We start from the raw sequence: 18,107 nt of genomic DNA, 5'->3' as shown, positions 1-18,107 counted from the left end.
AACCCCATCTCTACTAAAAATACAAAAAATTAGCTAGGCATGGTGGTGGACGCCTGTAATTCCAGCTACTCAGGAAGCAAAGACAGAAAACTGCTTGAACCCAGGAGGCAAAGGTTGCAGTGAGCCAAGATTGTGCCATTGCATACCAGCCTAGGCAACAGAGCAAGACTCTGTCTCATGAAAAAGAAAAAAAGAAAAGGAAAAGAAAAGAAAGAAAAATGAAATGGAAGGAGATGAAAAGGAATATATGTAACACAGGCAAGAATTTCATGACTAAAACACCAACAGCATTGGCAACAAAAGCCAAAATAGACAAATGGAACCTAATTAAACTTCAGAGCTTCTGTACAGCAAAAGAAACAGTCAATAGAGTGAACCGACAACCAACAGAATGGGAAAAAATTTTTGCTATCTACCCATCTGACAAAGGGCTAATATCCAGAATCTACAAAGAACTAAAACAGATTTACAAGAAAAAAACAAACAAACCCATCCAAAAGTGGGAGAAGGATATGAACAGACATTTTTCAAAAGAAGACATATAAGGCCAACAAACACATGAAAAAATGCTCATCATCACTGATTAGTAGAGAAATGCAAATCAAAACCACATTGAGATATCACCTCACACCAGTTAGAAAGGCAATCATTAAAAAATCTGGAGACAACACATGCTGGAGAGGACGTGGAGAAACAGGAATACTTTTACACTCTTGGTGGGAGAGTAAACTAGTTCAACCATTGTGGAAGACAGTGTGGCGCTTCCTCAAGGACCTAGAAGTAGAAATTCCATTTGACTAAGCAATCCATTACTGGGTATATACCCAAAGAATTATAAATTGTTCTATTATACGGACACATACACATGTATGTTCATAGCAGCACTGTTTATAATAGAAAAGTCTTGGAACCAACCCAAATGCCCACTGACGATAGACTGGACAAGGAAAATGTGGCACATACACACCATGGAATACTATGCAGCCATAAGAAACAATGAGTTCGTGCCCTTTCTAGGGACATGGATGAATCTGGAAACCATCATTCTCAGCAAACTGACACAAGAACGGAAAATCAAACACCACATGTTCTCAATCATAGGCAGGTGTTGAACAATGAGAACACATGGACACAGGGAGGGGAACATCAGACACTGGGGTCTGTTGGGGGGGGCAAGGGAGGGGCAGCGGGGGGGGTGGGAAGGTAGGAGAGGGATAATATGGGGAGAAATGCCAGATGTGGGTGACGGGGGATGGAGGCAGCAAACCATATTGCCATGTGTGTACCTATGCAACAATCCTGCATGATCTGCACATGTACCCCAGAATCTAAGTACAATTAAAAAAAAAAAGATTTGCAAGGGATCAAAAAGAATTTAAATATCCATATGAAGATATTTACCAGCAAGACTGATACCACACACACACACACACACACAAATCAAATCATTGATATTAAGAATACATTGGAGAAGTTCTCCAAGAATGTAGAGGAAAAGGATAACAGAATAAAAGTAATGAGAATGAGAATTCTGTGACACCCAATTTTAAAACTCCAATATTAATATAACACATTTTTCAGAATAGAGTAGAACAAGAACAACAAACTAATGGAAAAAATAAACAAAAAATATTTTTTCTTGACTTTAAAAAAAATCATGTTGTATAAAAAGAAATCCTCATATAGAAATATCCTAGCAGAATATGTATTAAAATGCTGGAAAACTTTAAACTATTCCAGGATCTGAGAAAAGTACTTAGAAATGAATGAAAATCAGACTGACCCTGGCTTTTCCTCTGTGATAGAAAATTCAGGGAAACACTAGAATACCATCTACACAGTTGAGGGGAAGGGTTAGGAACCCAAGTAACCAGAGATTTTGAAAACACACTTTTGTAGTCTGACAACTGTGAAAATAGCATACTTGGCTGTTTTTGCTTTGAGAGTACATATCACCAATAAGCGGCTTAAGAAAAATATCACCTTAGTTCAACCATTATGGAAGACAATGTGACGATTCATCAAGGATCTAGAACAAGAAACATCATTTGACCCAGCAATCCCATCACTGGGCATATACTCAAAGGATTATAGATCATTCTACTATAAAGACACATGCACACACATGCTTATTGCAGCACTATTTACAAAAGCAGAGACTTGGAACCAACTCAAATGCCCATCAATAATAGATTGGATAAAGAAAATGTGGCACATATACACCATGGAATACTATGCAGTCATAAAAAAGAATGAGTTTCATGTATTTTGCAGAGACATGGATGAAGCTGAAAACCATCATTCTCAGCAAACTAACACGGGAAAAGAAAATCAACCACCTCATTTTATCACTCATAAGTGGGAGCTGAACAATGAGAACACATGAACACAGGGAGGGGAACATCACATACTAAGGCTTGTTAGGGCATGGGGAGAAAGGGGAGGGAGGGCATTAGGACTAATACCTAATGCATGCGGGGCTTAAAACCTAGATGACAGGTTGATAGGTGCAGCAAACCACCAGGGCACATGTATACCTGTATAACAAACCTGCACGTTCTACACATATATCCCAGAACTTAAAGTAAAATTTAAAAAATATTTTAAAAAAGATCAGCCTGGGCAACATGGCAAAACCCTGTCTCTATGATATATACATCATCATAATAATAATAATTAACGGAGTGGTAGCACACACCTGTACTTCTACCTACATGGGAGGCTAAAGTGGGAGGATCATGTGAGCCCAGGTAGGTCAAGACTGCAGTGAGCCATGATCATGCCACTGCACCCCATCCTGGAGAAAAGAGTAAGACACTGTCTTGAGAAAACAAAAGATGGAAGAGGAAGGTAGGAGAGTCAGGAGAGAGATGTGAAGATGCTGCACTGTTGCCTTTGAAGACAGAAGAGGGACTATGAGCTAAGGAAGGCAGGCAGCCTCTATAGAAGTTGGACAAAGCAAGGAAACAGATTCTCCCCCAGCATCTCCAAAGGAATGTAGCCCTGACAATATCCTGATTTTATCCTACTAAGATGCATTTCAAACTCAGACCTCCAGAACTTAAAGACAATAAACTTGCATTATATTAAGTGGCTAAGTGAGTCACAATCGGCTATAGCAACAATAGAAAACTAATATAAAAACCAATAGAGGCACAGTCGTTCCCATTACCCAGTGTCCCTTTCTGCAGTTTCAGTTTCCTGAGCACATCCCAAAAATATCAGATGGAAAATTCCAGAAATAAAACATTCAGTTTTCATTTGCATGCCATTCCAAGGAGCATGATGAAATCTTACACCATCCCAACTGCCCCACCTGGGGCCATGAATCTCCCTTTGTGTGGCCAATTCACACTGTCTACACTACCAATTCTGTCAGGCACTCAGTAGCTGGCTCAGCTAACAGAGTAACTATTGCAGTACATGCGTGGGGCAGCAGCGGTGGCAACCCTGGAAACTGGCCCCAATAGCATGGAATCCAGGACCAGATACTGCCACAGTCAGCCGGCAGGTGCGGGAGGGCACGAGGCGCTCAGGCACAACTCTGCGGCTGCACAGTGCCCAGTGCCTGCAAACCGGTGCTCTGGGCCAGGGACAAGGAAAAGTGAATCCTAGGGTGGGATGGCGGTACACTCCACGACCCTCATGCCCTCAGGGAGCAGCCCTGTCAGAATCTGCCATGGACTCAGCCACAGCTGCCAACTGGAAATGGTGCAAGTCAGTATCAGTGGCAACCCCTGGCCCTGTCCTCCCCAACCAGCAGCAGGAATCCCAGGGCCAGATGTCACCATGGTGCCTAATTTAGGTGGTCGGCGGTGCAGCTGCAAGGGGGCAGAAACCGGTGCTCAGCCTCATCCCAGGGGCTGTAGTGGGCCCAGAGCCTGTGACTCCATGCTCTGGGCTTGGGCAAAGGAAGCACGAATCTTAGGGTCAGGGGAGGTGCTTTGGGTGACCCCTAGCCTGTCTGAGACCAGCCCTGTGGCCTCCCGTACATTCTGCTGCACCTGCCACTTATAGATGGCATGCGGCAGCAGCGGTGGCAACCCCTGATCCTGCCCTCCTCCACCAGCAACACGGACCCATGGGCCAGACCCTGCTGTGGTGCCTAAGTCAGGTCTCGCAGCAGGAGGAGGACTGGAACTGGCGCCCAGCCCCATCCCAGTGGTTGCAGGGTACCCAGTGCCCACAACCAGCCCCCTGGACCTGGGCCAAAAAGGAACAGAAGGAGGGTGGGAACCGGTGCTCAGCACCACCCCCGAGGCTGCACAGCGCCCAGACCCCACGCTCTGGGCAGGGGAAAGGAAGATGGACCCTACGTGGTACACTGGGCAATTCTTGGGCCATCTAGGGCCAGCCTCTGCCTTGGGCTCAGCTGCAGCTGCCACCTGCATATGGCCATGCAGCAGCCACAGTGACAACCACTGACACTGCCCACCCGCTCCACTGCAATGAGGATCCCAGGGCCAGAAGCCTCTGCAGCTCCTAACACAGGCAGTTGGCCCTGCTGCTGCAGGAAAGCAGGAACTGGCCAGCCCACCTTGAGGATCCAGCGGTTGCACAGTACCCAGCAACTGCGACCCGTCACTCTGTGCATCGGCCAAGAAAGAGGGACCCTAGGCTGGGAGGGCAGTTTGTTGGGTGGCCCTTGGGTCTTCTGGGACTAGCCCTGCCAGCTGATGCCATGGGCTCAGCTGCAGTCGCCCCCTGCAGATGGTGCATGTCAGCAGCGGTGGCAACCCTGGACATGCACACGGCGACCAGCAGCACAGAACCAGAGGCCAGATGCCACCGTGGCCATAAGGAGGCGGTGAAGCCACAGCTGCAGGAGAGCAGGAAGTAGCGCTCAGCCCCATTCCAGTGGCTGCACAGTGTACAGACCCGTGGCCCAGCACTCAGGGAGCCGCCAAAGAGGAGCGGATCCTAGGGTGGGAGGGGGGTATTCCACAAACCTCAAGCCTCACTCAGGTCTGAGACCTGCACTGCTACCCTCTGCCATGGACTCAACAGCAGCTGCTACCTGCACACGCTGCAGCAGAAGCGGTGGCAACCCCAGCTCTGCCTGCCATAACCAGCAGTGGGAGACCCGGGGACCAAGGCCACCTCAGAGGCTGCCACCTGGCCACCTCTGCACCCCTGTTCCTGCCCTAGTGGCAGCCAGCCACTTCCTACCTCTCTGGCACTCTGCAGTCTCCGTCGCTGCCACCCACCACAGTGAGGCGAGCCGTGGTACCACAGGCTTCAGCCTCCAGCATGCAGCAGACAGCTCTTCCTTCTCCTGGCATGGAGCAGCCAGGTGGGCAAAGCCAGAAAAGCCTAGAACGGGACACAGACAGTGGTAGCGTTAGACCCTCACCTTGTCATGCTTGCCACTGGGTGCCATGGGGTAGTCTTAGTCAAGGCACTCACACCCACTCTCCAAAGTCCATGGCAGCTCTTTTTGGCCCAAACTGGCTAGGGAGTGGAGACTGGAGACACCATGGTGTCTGGGCTTCCCACTCTACAGGAACCACTGGGACCACCCAGGCTGTGCTCAGGAAGCAGGAGCAGCAGAACCTCAGCCCCAGCCAGCCCTCCTCACCGAAGTGCTAGTTCCCATTCCTGAGACCTCCACCCACAGGGACCTATCACCCCATGGTGTCTGCTACTGCATGCCTGGGCATTCCTGGCAGTCTCTGCAACACAGAATGTGAGGGCTCAGGCCTGGGAACCATGATGGGTCTGGGTGCCCTGCTGTGATCAGGATTTTCACAGAAACGTGAAAATCCTGCCCACCATGCAGCAGGAGATGGCCCTTTACAGTTTAGAGTCTGGGGAGAGGAGAACCACTCCTCTCTCAGAGACCACAGCTGTCACTGAAACCTCCACCACCTGCCAATGGCAGTGCAGCTTCCAACAGAGCCCCTAACCTGCTGCCACTGGCAGTGTAGCCCCAGGATACTGCCAACACCCCAGACCCCACCACTGGCAGTGTAGCACGTGATGGCAGCCCCTAACCTGCCCCTGTCTCAGACACCGCAGCACTCGATGGCACCTGCAGACCACCCCCCTGCCATGGGCAGCACAGCCCGGGATAGCGCCCAAACCAACTCCCTGCAATGGGCAGTGTAACCACAGATAGTGTCCGCCACCAGACCCCCACCGCAGGCAGTGATGCTCCTATATGGCACCCAAACCAGCCCCCACTGCAGGCACTGCAACCCTGAATAGTGAGTGCCCTAACCCACACCCCATTGGGAACAGTGCAGGCTCCAGTCTCCAGCATGGGCCGTGGGAGGCTACTCCTACTTCTCCTCTAAGCCCACTGGGAGCAGGTGGGCCCACGTACCCAGAAGAGTCTGAAACGGCGAGACAAACATGTACACAAAAAAACACTACACAAAGAAGCAAAAGAATCCAATCTAGAACCTGACCAGACAATTCTGCAGACATAAAATCGAACAACAGATAAGAGATTAGGTCCTCAAAATGAACAATTCATTAGGAAACTGCAATCTGCCAGGCAAGGTGGCTCACGCCTGTAATCCCAGTGCTTTGGGAGGCCTAGTTGGGCGGATTACCTGAGGTCAGGAGTTTGAAACCAGCCTGACCAATATGGTGAAACCCCATCTCTACTAAAAATACAAATATTAGCCTGGCATCATCATGGTGGGTGTCTGTAGTCCCAGCTACTCAGGAGGCTGAGACAGGAGAATTGCCTGAACACAAGAGGTGAAGGTTGCAGTGAACTGAGATTGTGGCACTGCACTCCAGCCTAGGCGACAGAACCAGATTCAGTCTCTTAAAAAAAAGTAGAAATGCGGGTGTGGTTTTAGAAAAGGGGGACTCATACACTGTAGGTGGAAAAGAAAATTAGGATACCCCAGTTCAGAGGGCCATGGGGCTCGGAGGGACCCAGGTCCCGGGCTTCACCATGGCTCAGGGCCTGTGCACTCCTAGATGCTGGATGCAGGTCAGACACGGGCATAGCCTTCTCGGCAGAGTTGCGGATGCTGCCACGACCAGGACCCCACAACCGCCCCCACGTGGATGACTGGGGCCCAAATGCCCACAAAGAAGTCAGGACAGGAGGCCGGGCACGGTGGCTCACACCTGTAATCCCAGCACTTTGGGAGACCGAGGCGGATGGATCACGAGGTCAAGAGATCGAGACCAACCTGGTCAACATGGTGAAACCCCATCTCTACTAAAAATACAAAAAAATTAGCTGGGCACGGAGGTGCCTGCCTGTAATCCCAGCTACTTGGGAGGCTGAGGCAGGAGAATTGCCTGAACCCAGGAGGGGGAGGTTGCGGTGAACCGAGATAGCGCCATTGCACTCCAGCCTGGGTAACAAGAGCAAAACTCTGTCTCAAAAAAAAAAAAAAAGTCAGGACCGGAAAGTAGGGAGCCACAGAGAAGGAGCAGGGTGGCCTGGAAGATTCCCAGTGGGGTACGAGTCCCCGTCACTTACCGCAGAGACCTGCCTCCTTCTCCACTATCACGTGGAAGCCGCCACGGCTTCTCCGAAGAAACTTCTCCGACCGCGCCGCCGCCTCTTCTCCCTCTGACCGCCCCGCAGCTCCTGCCGGATCCTCGCAGGAAGCGCAGTCTCGGCTTCCGTAGGGCACGCACGCCGGCAGCGTCCCTCCCTTCAAGCTGAAGCGCCACCCCCTCTTACAGGGGCCGCGGCTCGGCCTGGCCAGAACCGCCTCGGGTTGCGGCACAGGCTGACGCTCTGTCCAGGCCCAGGGGTGAACTAAAGGCCTCCTGTCTCTCATCCTCCCTGGTTCTAGAGCCCTAGAGGTGGCAGGAGTGGAGCCTTGTGACCCCAGCCCCGAGATCATCTCCCTTTGCCTGGAGCGCCCGGGATCTGCCCCTGCTTCCTCTGGACCTCAGCTTCAAGATCTGCCAAGGAAACGGCCTGGAGGGAGCTCTGGGCTCCATCAAGCTTGGTGCCTCAGGATCCAGGGTGGGCTCTCCTGCCTCTCTGCAGAGGGGACCCAGAGAACCACGGAAAACTGCAGGCTGGAGACACAGTCCCGAGGGCAGCAGGGCCTCCTTGGCCTCACTGTCCGCATCTGTCCTGTGGGAGCCCAGGGGCCTTGCTAGGGCCCAGACACCTGCGGCCTCACCAGGGCTGCCTGGGTCACCCAGCTCCCCAGGAGACAGGCAGGGGCCCTGGGGTCCAGCGCTGCCCCCACCTCAACTCCATCTTGGATCAGCGCCCGGAGGGGCCCTGCGGACTGGACCCAGGCCCACCCCCTTCTGACTTCAACAACCCGTCATTTACATTAGGTATTTCTCCTAGTGCTGTCACTTCCCTAGCACCTCAACCCCTGACAGGCCCTGGTATTTAATGTTCCCCTCCCTGTGTCCATGTGTTCTCACTGATCAACTCCACTTATGAGTGAGAACACATGGCATTTGATTTTCTGTTCCTTTGCTAGTTTGCTGAGAATCATCGTTTCCAGCTTCATCCATGTCCCTGCAAAGGACATGAACTCATCCTTTATAATGGCTGCAGAGTATTCCATGTGATATATTTGCCACATTTTCTTTATCCAGTCTATCTTTGATGGACATTTGTGTTAGTTCCAAGTCTTTGCTATTGTGAACAGTGCTGCAATAAACATATGTGTGCATGTGTCTTTATAATAGAATAATTTATAATCCTTTGAGTACATGCCCAGTGATGGGATTGCTTGGTCAAATGGTATTTCTAGTTCTAGATCCTTGAGGAATTGCCACACTGTCTTCCACAATGGTTGAACTAATTTACACTCCCACCAACAGTGTAAAAGCATTCCTACTTAGTAGGGTTTTTTTGGTGGGCAGTGGGTGACAACATAATTTGCCTATTAAAATTTGCATCTTTTAAAGAAGAAAAGTACAAAGAAAAAATTAAAATATTTTCATCGAGGCCAAGTTCAAATAAAATTTTAGGCTGGGCATGGTGGCTCACACCTAGCATCCCAGTACTTTGGGAGGCCGAGGTGAGCAGATCCCTTGAGCTCAGTTGTTTGAGACCAGCCTGGGCAACACAGCGAGACCCCATATAGAAAGAAAAAGAGAGAAAGAGAAAGATACAAGGAGAAGGGAGGGAGGGGAGGAGAGGGAAGGGGAGAGGAGAGAGGAAGTCTTTTTTTTTTTTTTTTTTTTTTTTTTTTTGAGACAGACTCTCATTCTGTCTCCCAGGCTGGAGTGCAGTGGCGCAATCTCGGCTCACTGCAACCTGCACCTCCCGGGTTGAAGCAATTCTCCTGCCTCGGCCTTCTGAGTAGCTGGGACTACAGGAGCAAGCTGCCACACCCAGCTAATTTTTTGTATTTTAGTAGAGATGGGGTTTCACAGTGTTGCCCAGGCTGGGAAGGAGAGAAATTTTTTAAAGAAAACCTGAGGAACTTCAAAGATTCACAGCTGGCAGAGCAGATTCCGACATGCGAGGGCTGAGTCAGTTTCGTGTCTAGAAGGGGATGTTTAAGAAGCCTGCCCTGCTAGAGGGGATGATGTCTATGAGGCTGAGTGACCCATCCAAGGTCAGAATCAGGATCTGAACCCAGACTTCCCTGACTCCAAAGTCCATGCCCAATTCATGGGACCTGAAACAAGCCATCCTATTCTTTGGGACTCTGCTTCTGACCTTATCACAGATGCAATAGGCCCTGCCACTCCCTAGCACTGTGACAAGAACCCAGAGGAGAGGAAGGGGCCATGGCAGCTCCGTAAGACCAACATCTCCAATTTTTTTGCAGGTTCCTGGCCTTGGTCCAAGAGAAGTATCCCAAGGTCACCCTGTCTCCAGGCTGGACCACCCTCTACATGGCTGTGCTCCCAAACAGGATGTAAAACCGAGCCATGGTGGAGAAGATGCACGAGCTGGTGGGAGTGGTGCCCCAGAGGGTCACCTTCCCTGTGCGGTCTTCCATGGCATGGGCCGCCTGGCCCCACTTCAGCTGACTGCTGAGCCAATCTGAGAAGGTAAAAACCACCAACCACACCCCACCCTCCTGGAGGTGCTGATGCCCCCAGCAAGATCCCAGATGCTCATGGATGGGAGGGTGTTTTTTTTTTTTTTTTTTGAGATGGAGTCTCACTCTGTTGCCCAGGCTGGAGTGAAGTGGCACCATCTCAGTTTACTTCAACCTCTGCCTCCTGGGTTCAAGTGACTCTCCTGCCTCAGTCTCCCAAGTATCTGGGACTACAGGTGTGTGCCACCACCCCTGGCTAATTTTTTGTATTTTTAGTAGAAATGGGGTTTCACCGTGTTAGTCAGGATGGTCTTGATCTCTTGACCTCGTGATCTGCCCACCTTGGCCTCCCAAAGTGCTGGAATTACAGGCATGAGCCACCACACCCAGTCATGGATGGAAGGGTCTTAAAGGTCATCTGGTCCAACTCCTGCTGGTGCTCAAGCCCTCTACAGAGTCCCTGCTTTCTGCTTGCATACCTCTGATGATGGGCTACTCACTACCTCCTGAGGTAACTCTTTCATTAGTGGGTAATTCTCTGCCCCCCAGAAAATATTTATACCGAGACACAATTTGTCTCCCCACAGCTTCCTCCAATGGAAGCCAGGTATAGCCCTGGAGCTACACATATTGTGCCTTCGACCCCTGCCCTAGGATAGCCATATAGGAATTTAGAGACTCCCCTACCCCTTCTATCCCCCCTACTTTCCTTAGCTGCTCCCCACAGGACTCCCAAAGCTGCCCCTCCCCCTCTTCATGCTTGACTCGCCCTTCTACATCCTCCCACATCTGTCCTGCCCCTTTCCTAGGACAGGACTCAGAAATAGACACTGCAAGTGAGGAGGCAGGACAGGCTCCCCCATCCTCCTGGGCCTCTGCTTTCAGCCATCTTTCCTGAATTCCCTCTGGCTCCTGCCCTTGGGAAGGGGTAGGACTCAGGGAGAAGTGGCGAGTGGGCAACTGGAGGACAGATGCTCTACCTTGGGCCCAGCTGACATCCCAGTTCTGAGCACAGGAGTGGGGCTGAGGGTCTTGCTGGGCCCAGACGGGCACTGCGCCAGCTCTGGTGGCCCCAGGTATAGCCCGACACTGTGACAGGCTGCCTCAGACCCCATGTTGGTGGACGACCTGCTCTACATCCAGGACAACACTGCTGTCCACCAAGTCTACTATGACATCTTTGAACCTTTCCTGTTGCAGTTCAAGCAGCTTGCCTGTAAGAAGAGGAACTAGGAAGGGTGGTGTGGACTGGATTCTGCACGGGCAGCACTTGGCAGGCACTGGAGCAGAGCTGGGAGGAAGGGATAACAGAAGGGGGAAAGCCAGGGTGGGGCAGGAGGAGGATGCATTTTGGGTACCAGGCCCTGGTATGGTATGTTAAGCTTCACGCATCCATTTTATTTTTATTTTTATTTTTTTAAGATGGAGTCTGGCTTTGTCACCCAGGCTGAAGTGCAGTGGCGTGATCTCAGCTCATTGCAACTTCTGCCTCTCTGATTCAAGCGATTCTCCTGCACCACCACACCAGCTAATTTTTGTATTTTTAGTAGAGACAGGGTTTCAACACATTGGCCAAGCTGGTCTCAAACTCCTGCCCTCAGGTGATCCACCTGCCTTAGCCTCCCAAAGTGCTGGGATTACAGAGCCACTGTGCCTGGCCCACACATCCATATTATAGAGAAACAGAGGCTCAGAACAGTTCAGGAATTTATACAGTCACTCAACTTGTATGTGGTCCAGCAGGTAGGAACTCAGCAAATTCCAAACCCCAAATTATTTTGGTGCACAGCTCCACCGTGGTTTACTCTAATGTTTCAGAGACCTCCACTGTATTCGCTGAGCAGTGATCAGATGCTGCCACCCAAACCCCTCATTCCCTTGTCCCCAAATCCAGGAGAGCTGCAGTTAAGCCATCTCAAAGGGGCCCCATCAGACTCAGCATTCCTGCCACCTAAGCAGGAGCCACCTAAGCAAGGGGGGAAGGATACCAGCTCTGGGGGCCAGGCAGATCTGGTATCAGCAGGTTCCACTCCCAGCAATTCTGCTCACTGCTTATAGGACCTTGGCCAAGTCACTTCTTGTAGTCTAAAAAGCAAGGAAATTACAGCTGCTTGGCAGGGTGCCCAGAGGCTTAGAGAGGATGCCTGTAGAGCTGCGGCCTACAGGTGTTCCATGATGGCAGCCATTTCACCTTGGCGATTCGGGGCCCCACAGTGAATTCCACATGGAAACAAATGTACTGTATGGGGGGCAGCCTGATCTCTCTTCTCCAGCTGCCCGGGGGTGATGGGCTGAATGTCAAGTGGCTGGTTCCTGACGTCCAGGGCAGTGGTAAAACAGCAACAGTGACCATCCCAGGTAAAGTCTGCCTTCAGCCCTGGTGCTCCTAGCTCATCTGCAGGAGTGTTCTCTGCTTGGGGTGGGTACCTCCGGTCTCTGTTGCTATTTACACCGTGTGCTGGATGCAAGGTGGGGCAGGGGTGCAGGAGAGGGAGAGGGAGCACAGTGGTGTCAAGAGCACAGGGCTCCCGGCCTTTAGACTAGTTCCCAGCCACGATGCTGTGGGCAAGGCCGGCACCGGCCTCCAGGCTGAGTCATAGGTAAAGGCCAAGAGCTGAAGCAAGAGTTTTTCATGCACCAGGCACATTTATAAAGCAGCCCATCCACCTGGAGCCCAAAACTGGGTTGACAGATTCCAGACAGGCAAGGCCCTTGGATGCCCCCAGAACTGTCACTGCCCCTTTAGCAAGGGTCTCTAATACCCTATGATAACCCAAATCCTAAACACTGTTGCCTCTGCTGCCTCTTCCAGGCACAGAAGGCATGATCCTGCTGAACATTGGCCTCGAGGGAACTGTGGCTGAGAAACCCGTGCCCATCGTTCATGCTCCAAGTGGCAGCATCCTGACACTGGAGTCCTGCCTGCAGCAGCTGGCCACACATCCCGGACACTGGGGCGTCCATTTGCAAATAGCAGAGCCTACAGCCCTCCAGCCATCCCTGGCCTTGCTGGCATGCTTCTCCAGCCTTGGCCTCCTGCATTGGCCTGTGTGGGTGGGGGCCAAAATCTCCCATGGGAGTTTTTTAGCCCCTGGCCATGTGGCTGGCAGGGAGCTACTTAACAGCTGTCGCTGAGGTCTTCCCCCAAGTGACTGCAACACCAGGCTAGCCTGAGGAGGTGCTGGGCAGCGGCTACAGGGAACAGCTGCTCACAGATATGCTAGAGCTGTGCCAGGAGCTCTGGCAACCTGTGTCCTTCCAGATGCCTGCTGTGCCATGGGGCCATAGCACAGCTGGAGCCATAGCCAGGCTGCTGGCCCCCTCTCCCCAGGCCACTATCACAGTGGAGCACAGCCTAGATGGGGGCAACTATGCCTCTGTGAGGACAGCGCTGCTGGCAGCCAGGACTGTGGACAGGACCCCAGTCTACTACAGGCTGCCCCAGGGGTACTGCAAGGACTTGCTGGCTGATGTTGGCAGAAACTGAGCACCCAGGCTGATGTGCCAGCGGACCTCAGGGTGGAGGCTGCCCATGGGGAGGCAGGAAGAAATAAAGGCCTTTGCCTTTCTCCAGGTACTGTATGTGAGTCCTTGGAGGCAGGATGGAGTGGGGGTGGGCATGATGTAGCCACTGAGGGCATCTAGAGGGTCTGGAGGCTAGGGGCCAGGTCATTCCGGTTGTCCAGGAGAAACTGCTCGAAAGCCTTGAAGGTGGTGTAGAACTCAGAGGAGAGGCCAGCCACATTGGTGGTCATGTAGTTGAGCATGTCCTGGGTGGCCTGGTTGTAGCAGGACAGGGAGGGTTCCAGAAGGGGGTGGGAGCCCAGTGGGAATGAGGCTGGTGGTGAGTCAGTCTTGCTCGCCTTCTGGGAGGGCAGGAAATTCAACCCAGCTCTCCAGGGTCTTAGATTACAAGGCTGGCAGGCATGACCTCCTCCAGCAGATCTCCCCCAACCCTCCCTAGGGCGCTGACAATCCTGTCTTCCTGCCACCACACACCACATTGTCAACACACATCTTCCCTGCCAGCTGGTGTCCCTGGAGGACAGAGGCTGCATCTCCAGGGCCCAGCTCTGAATCTCGGCCACAGAGACATGCCAGACAGGAGTCCAGGGATGGTTCTGAGGCACTCATGGGTTCAAGCATATGAATTCAGCAGATACCAGGTGAGTCTTTGCTGGGTGAATCTCAGGGCCAGACTTGGTGGCAGGGTCCTAACAAGCTGTGAGCAGGGAGGATGCAGCACCCACCCTCGCTTTCCCTCAGCCTCCTCCCCATGTTTTCCATCAGCCCAGACTACCCTGCTGTGTTTTATGTGCCCTCAGAGCCTAAAGCCTTCCTAGATGAGAAGGGCTTTCCACGCAAGTGCGATGGAGTTTCACTTCAGAACCCAGGCCTTCTGCCCTCAGCGCCCAGAGCTTTTCCCAAGACCATGCAGCAGCCTCTGACTCACCTTTGTGCAGAGGACATCATTTTCAGCCCCTGACACTCAGGCTCCCCCAGACTGGAAAGGGGAGGCTGCCAGGAGACCCAGCTCTGGACTATCCTAGCCCAGCAGTGCTGAGCTCCAGACACATGTGTGTTGGGGTGGAACCAGGCTGGGGGTGTGGTGGGGTGGCGGCCTCACCTTGGTCAGCTGGTCCCTCTTGTGCCAGAGGCAGAAGTCTGAGCAGAGGGTCTCTCCACGTCTGTACTCTGGTGTCTCTCGGTGTGTGGGCAGCATGACCAACCTCAGCATGATGACATATGGGTCTCTGAGTGAAGGAAGGGTAGCAAGAGGGCAGGGGTCAGCCGCAGAAGAAAGTGGAGGCCTGTTCTGCCCAACCAAGGCCCACACCCTGCCTCCTCTGGCATGGATTCCTCAGCAGGGGCTGCATGGCACATCAACTCTTAAAGCCCCGCCACCTGGCTCGGGGCCCGGCTGGAGGGAGGGGGTGCCTGTGGGTTAGCACTGAATTTACCGGGAGCCAACCTGACTCCACTAGGGACTTTCTGGAAAAGGTATTCCACTCCAATGTGTGGGGGAAGAGTGTGGGCTTTGGGATATTTTTTCTGTACCTATCTTTCCAGCGGAAGAGTTGTTAAGGCTCTCCAGCCCACATGGGGCTGTCAGAGGAAAGAGGCCAAGGGGGTGGCCATGTGAGAAATATCCTGTCCAAGGCCTGCATCGAGGCAGCCTGAGCCACCCTGGGTGAGGGTGGCCCTGCCTTAGAAAATGTGACAAGAGGGAAAATGTGTGCTCCTGTCCCTATCTTACCCATGGTAAAGCCACAGTAGCCCAGAAAAGCCTAGAGGTGCCTGGGGCACCACAGCCAATGGGAAGCAGAGCTCTGGCTCCAGGCTGCTGCCCTTCCCTAGGAGAGAGATGAGGCCACCCTAACACTGTCCCATTGTGCCCCCAACCCCGCAGCATATAGGCACACACCCATAGTCACAAGGCTTCCTCCTCCAGGCCAGGATCACGAAGTCCTGGGGCTTGGCGTGACCTCCAAGGGCAGGGCTGGTGACATGGTAGATGACGTCGTCCTTGTCTACCTGCTGCACCAGCTCCACACTCCTGTTGGGAAGCCGGGATCTCAGCCTCCAGCTCCTGTGCCTCCAGCTCCCCTGCAAGCCTCAGGTCTGCCTGGGCCCTCCCACACCGCAGCACCCAAGCAGCTTCCATGGTGGGCTGTCACCCCCTGTACTGCTCACCAGGGAGCAGCAGGAAGGCAGCAAGACCCAGCCAGGGTGGACACACACGTCCACTGCACACACAGGCACACGGAGACATGCATGCAAGCAAAGGAACACATACACAGACATGGGACAAAGATGTGCACACACATGCACACATGTGGTCCTATGTGCACAGGTACATGGACAGACACCAGTGCACACAGAGACCCATGTGTGTCTGTACATGTCTGTGCAGGTACAGGCACTACAAGGATGTGTGATGATTTAGCAGCTGTGCTTAACATTTACTGAGCACCCACTGAGTGCCAGATGCTGTTCTAAGTGCTTTACATGTGTCACTTAATCTCCATAACAGCCCCATGCTGTAGACACTGCTAGTATCCCCATCTCATAGATGAAGAAAATAACCTGGCCGTGGCCACAGAGCTAATAAGGAAGCAGGGCTGGGGTGTTCAGGCTATCAGTGGCAGAGATGTATCCCCAGGCCCCGGCGCCCAACACAGACATGTGTGGGCATACGCAGGCTCATATCAACACGTGCCCGCACCCAGACGCCCACACGGAGGCACACATGGCCATGTCCAGACCCACTTTCTCCTCCTCACTCCTGCTGCACTCAGCAGTAGGCAGGGTATGGGGAAGAAGCTAGCCGCTCTTTCCCCCCAGGCCTCTCCCCCACAAATCCCATCAGATATCAAGATTTGATCTGGCCTTCAAAGCCCACCCCAGCCTCCCTCCAAGAAGCCCACCCACCACATGCACAACCGCTCTCCCCCTACACAGCATCCCCCACCAAATCACCTCTCTGCCTTCTGGAAGGGGATCACCAGCAGGCCTGAATCAGCTGGACCAGAGCTTTTGAAAGCAACATGGCCCTTTTTGCAAAGAAACCTTCAGCAGGAAGCCCATGTGTGAAGAGCAACAAGCCTGCTCTGGAGAAGATAGATGGTGTAGGAAGTGGAAGATTAGTTTGTCAAAATACAATTCACCAAATGACCGCTGCACTGAATTTCCAAAGACATAGAACCTCCTTACAGAAATCCTCCAGAATGTAGGCTCCTCATAACAAGCTCTCAAAGAAACCCCCAAGCTAAGATGTTGGCAGAACAGAAAATGACTTTAAGGGGACTTGAAAGACACAAATTTTGCTATTTTCCTAAGAACACATTTATCTTCCTTGACTAAATTCGAGAAGGGTCATATGAACAATCAATAAATTTGGAGGAACAAATGTATTTAAAGGAATAACATATTTGTATTCATAATCATTCATTACATTCAAAAATAACATATTCATGAGGAAAATAAGAAAACTTGGTCAGTTCAGCAACTGGCCATGCTACTAGTTGGCATAAACTCAAGAGAGGGTCCCGCACAAACTTCGGCCTTCTGACTCCACCCCAAGCAGTCCTGGAAGCCCCCTTGGGAACACCGAACTCCACAGCACTTGGTTTGAAAGTCACTGTCTCTGAGTGTGAATCCATGACCCACCACCCAAGCACCCATTTTAAGAGAGAAACTGAGGCCAGAAGGGAAATTACTTTGACTTATCCAGTGTCACATGTCTAGTTGGGACAAAAGCAGGATGTTGACTCAAGCCTCCAGCTCCAATTCCATGCTCAGTCTCTCCCCTAAGGGCTCAAAATATCCATGACCCTGACCCCCACCCAACACGGAACTCCAACCCACCTCCAGCCCCTGCTAATGGCCAGCAGGGCAGAGCATCATGGAGGATGACCTGCAGAAGGAGACAGCCTCTCCCCCATCAGGCCAGAGAAGGGACCCTGCCCTGCTGCCACCCTGGCCCCTCACCAGTAGTGCTTGTCCCACTCTGGCCTCCGACGCAGGTCCAAGAGCAGCAGGAAGGCCTGGGCTGTGTCCACGTGCACCACCATCTCCATGTGGAAGAAGAGGAACTTGTGATCCTCCAGAGTGTACAGGTGGACCTTAATGGGTCAGAGGGCAGCCTCATTTGCTGGGCAGTGGAGTGGACTAATGGCTACTCCACTAATGGATGCTGTAGGCTGAGGCTGGAAGCTCAGGGTGACAGCTGACTTGCTGTGTGACTGTGAACACACAGTTTAACCTCTCTGAGTCTCAGCTGCATCCCCATGAATATGGACTGATAAGAGAATTCAGCAAAAATGGGCAGGAAGGTGGCTTAGGATGCCAGTGACTAAGGCAACACACCGCAGTGATGTGGTAGATGGCATCATCCTTGTCCACCTGCTGCACCACCTCCACGCTCCTGTGACTCCAGCTCCCATGCAAGCCATGGGTCTGCCCAGGCCCTCCCATGCTGCAGCACCCAAGAACAGTGTTTGGCATGTGGTAAATGCCCAGACCCACTGTGTGACCCTGGACAAGAAGCTCTGCCTCTCAGGCAGGAGGCGACTTGTCCAAAGGCACCGGTAGCTGGCAGAGCTTAGGTCTCCTATAAGCCTGTGCCTGCTGGCTGCCCCCATCCCTGCAGTGATCACT

The 18,107-nt window shown here is 52.4% G+C and overlaps 2 pseudogenes; one reads left to right on the top strand and one right to left on the bottom strand.

Annotated features, from left to right (window-relative positions):
* The first annotated feature begins 6,986 nt into the window (after positions 1-6,986).
* LOC105731939 (protein FAM151A-like) lies at positions 6,987-13,434 on the top strand (annotated as a pseudogene).
* A 154-nt stretch (positions 13,435-13,588) lies between these two features.
* The window catches only part of LOC105731944 (acyl-coenzyme A thioesterase 11-like), a 59,914-nt pseudogene continuing 55,395 nt past the window's right edge, over positions 13,589-18,107 (bottom strand).

The sequence above is a fragment of the Aotus nancymaae genome, unplaced genomic scaffold, assembly GCF_030222135.1.
Source record: "Aotus nancymaae isolate 86718 unplaced genomic scaffold, 86718_ANA_hifiasm-v0.15.2.pri h1tg000008l, whole genome shotgun sequence".
Lineage (NCBI taxonomy): Eukaryota > Metazoa > Chordata > Mammalia > Primates > Aotidae > Aotus > Aotus nancymaae.
Note: the sequence above shows the minus strand (reverse complement) of the source record. Positions and strands in the feature narration are given on the sequence as shown.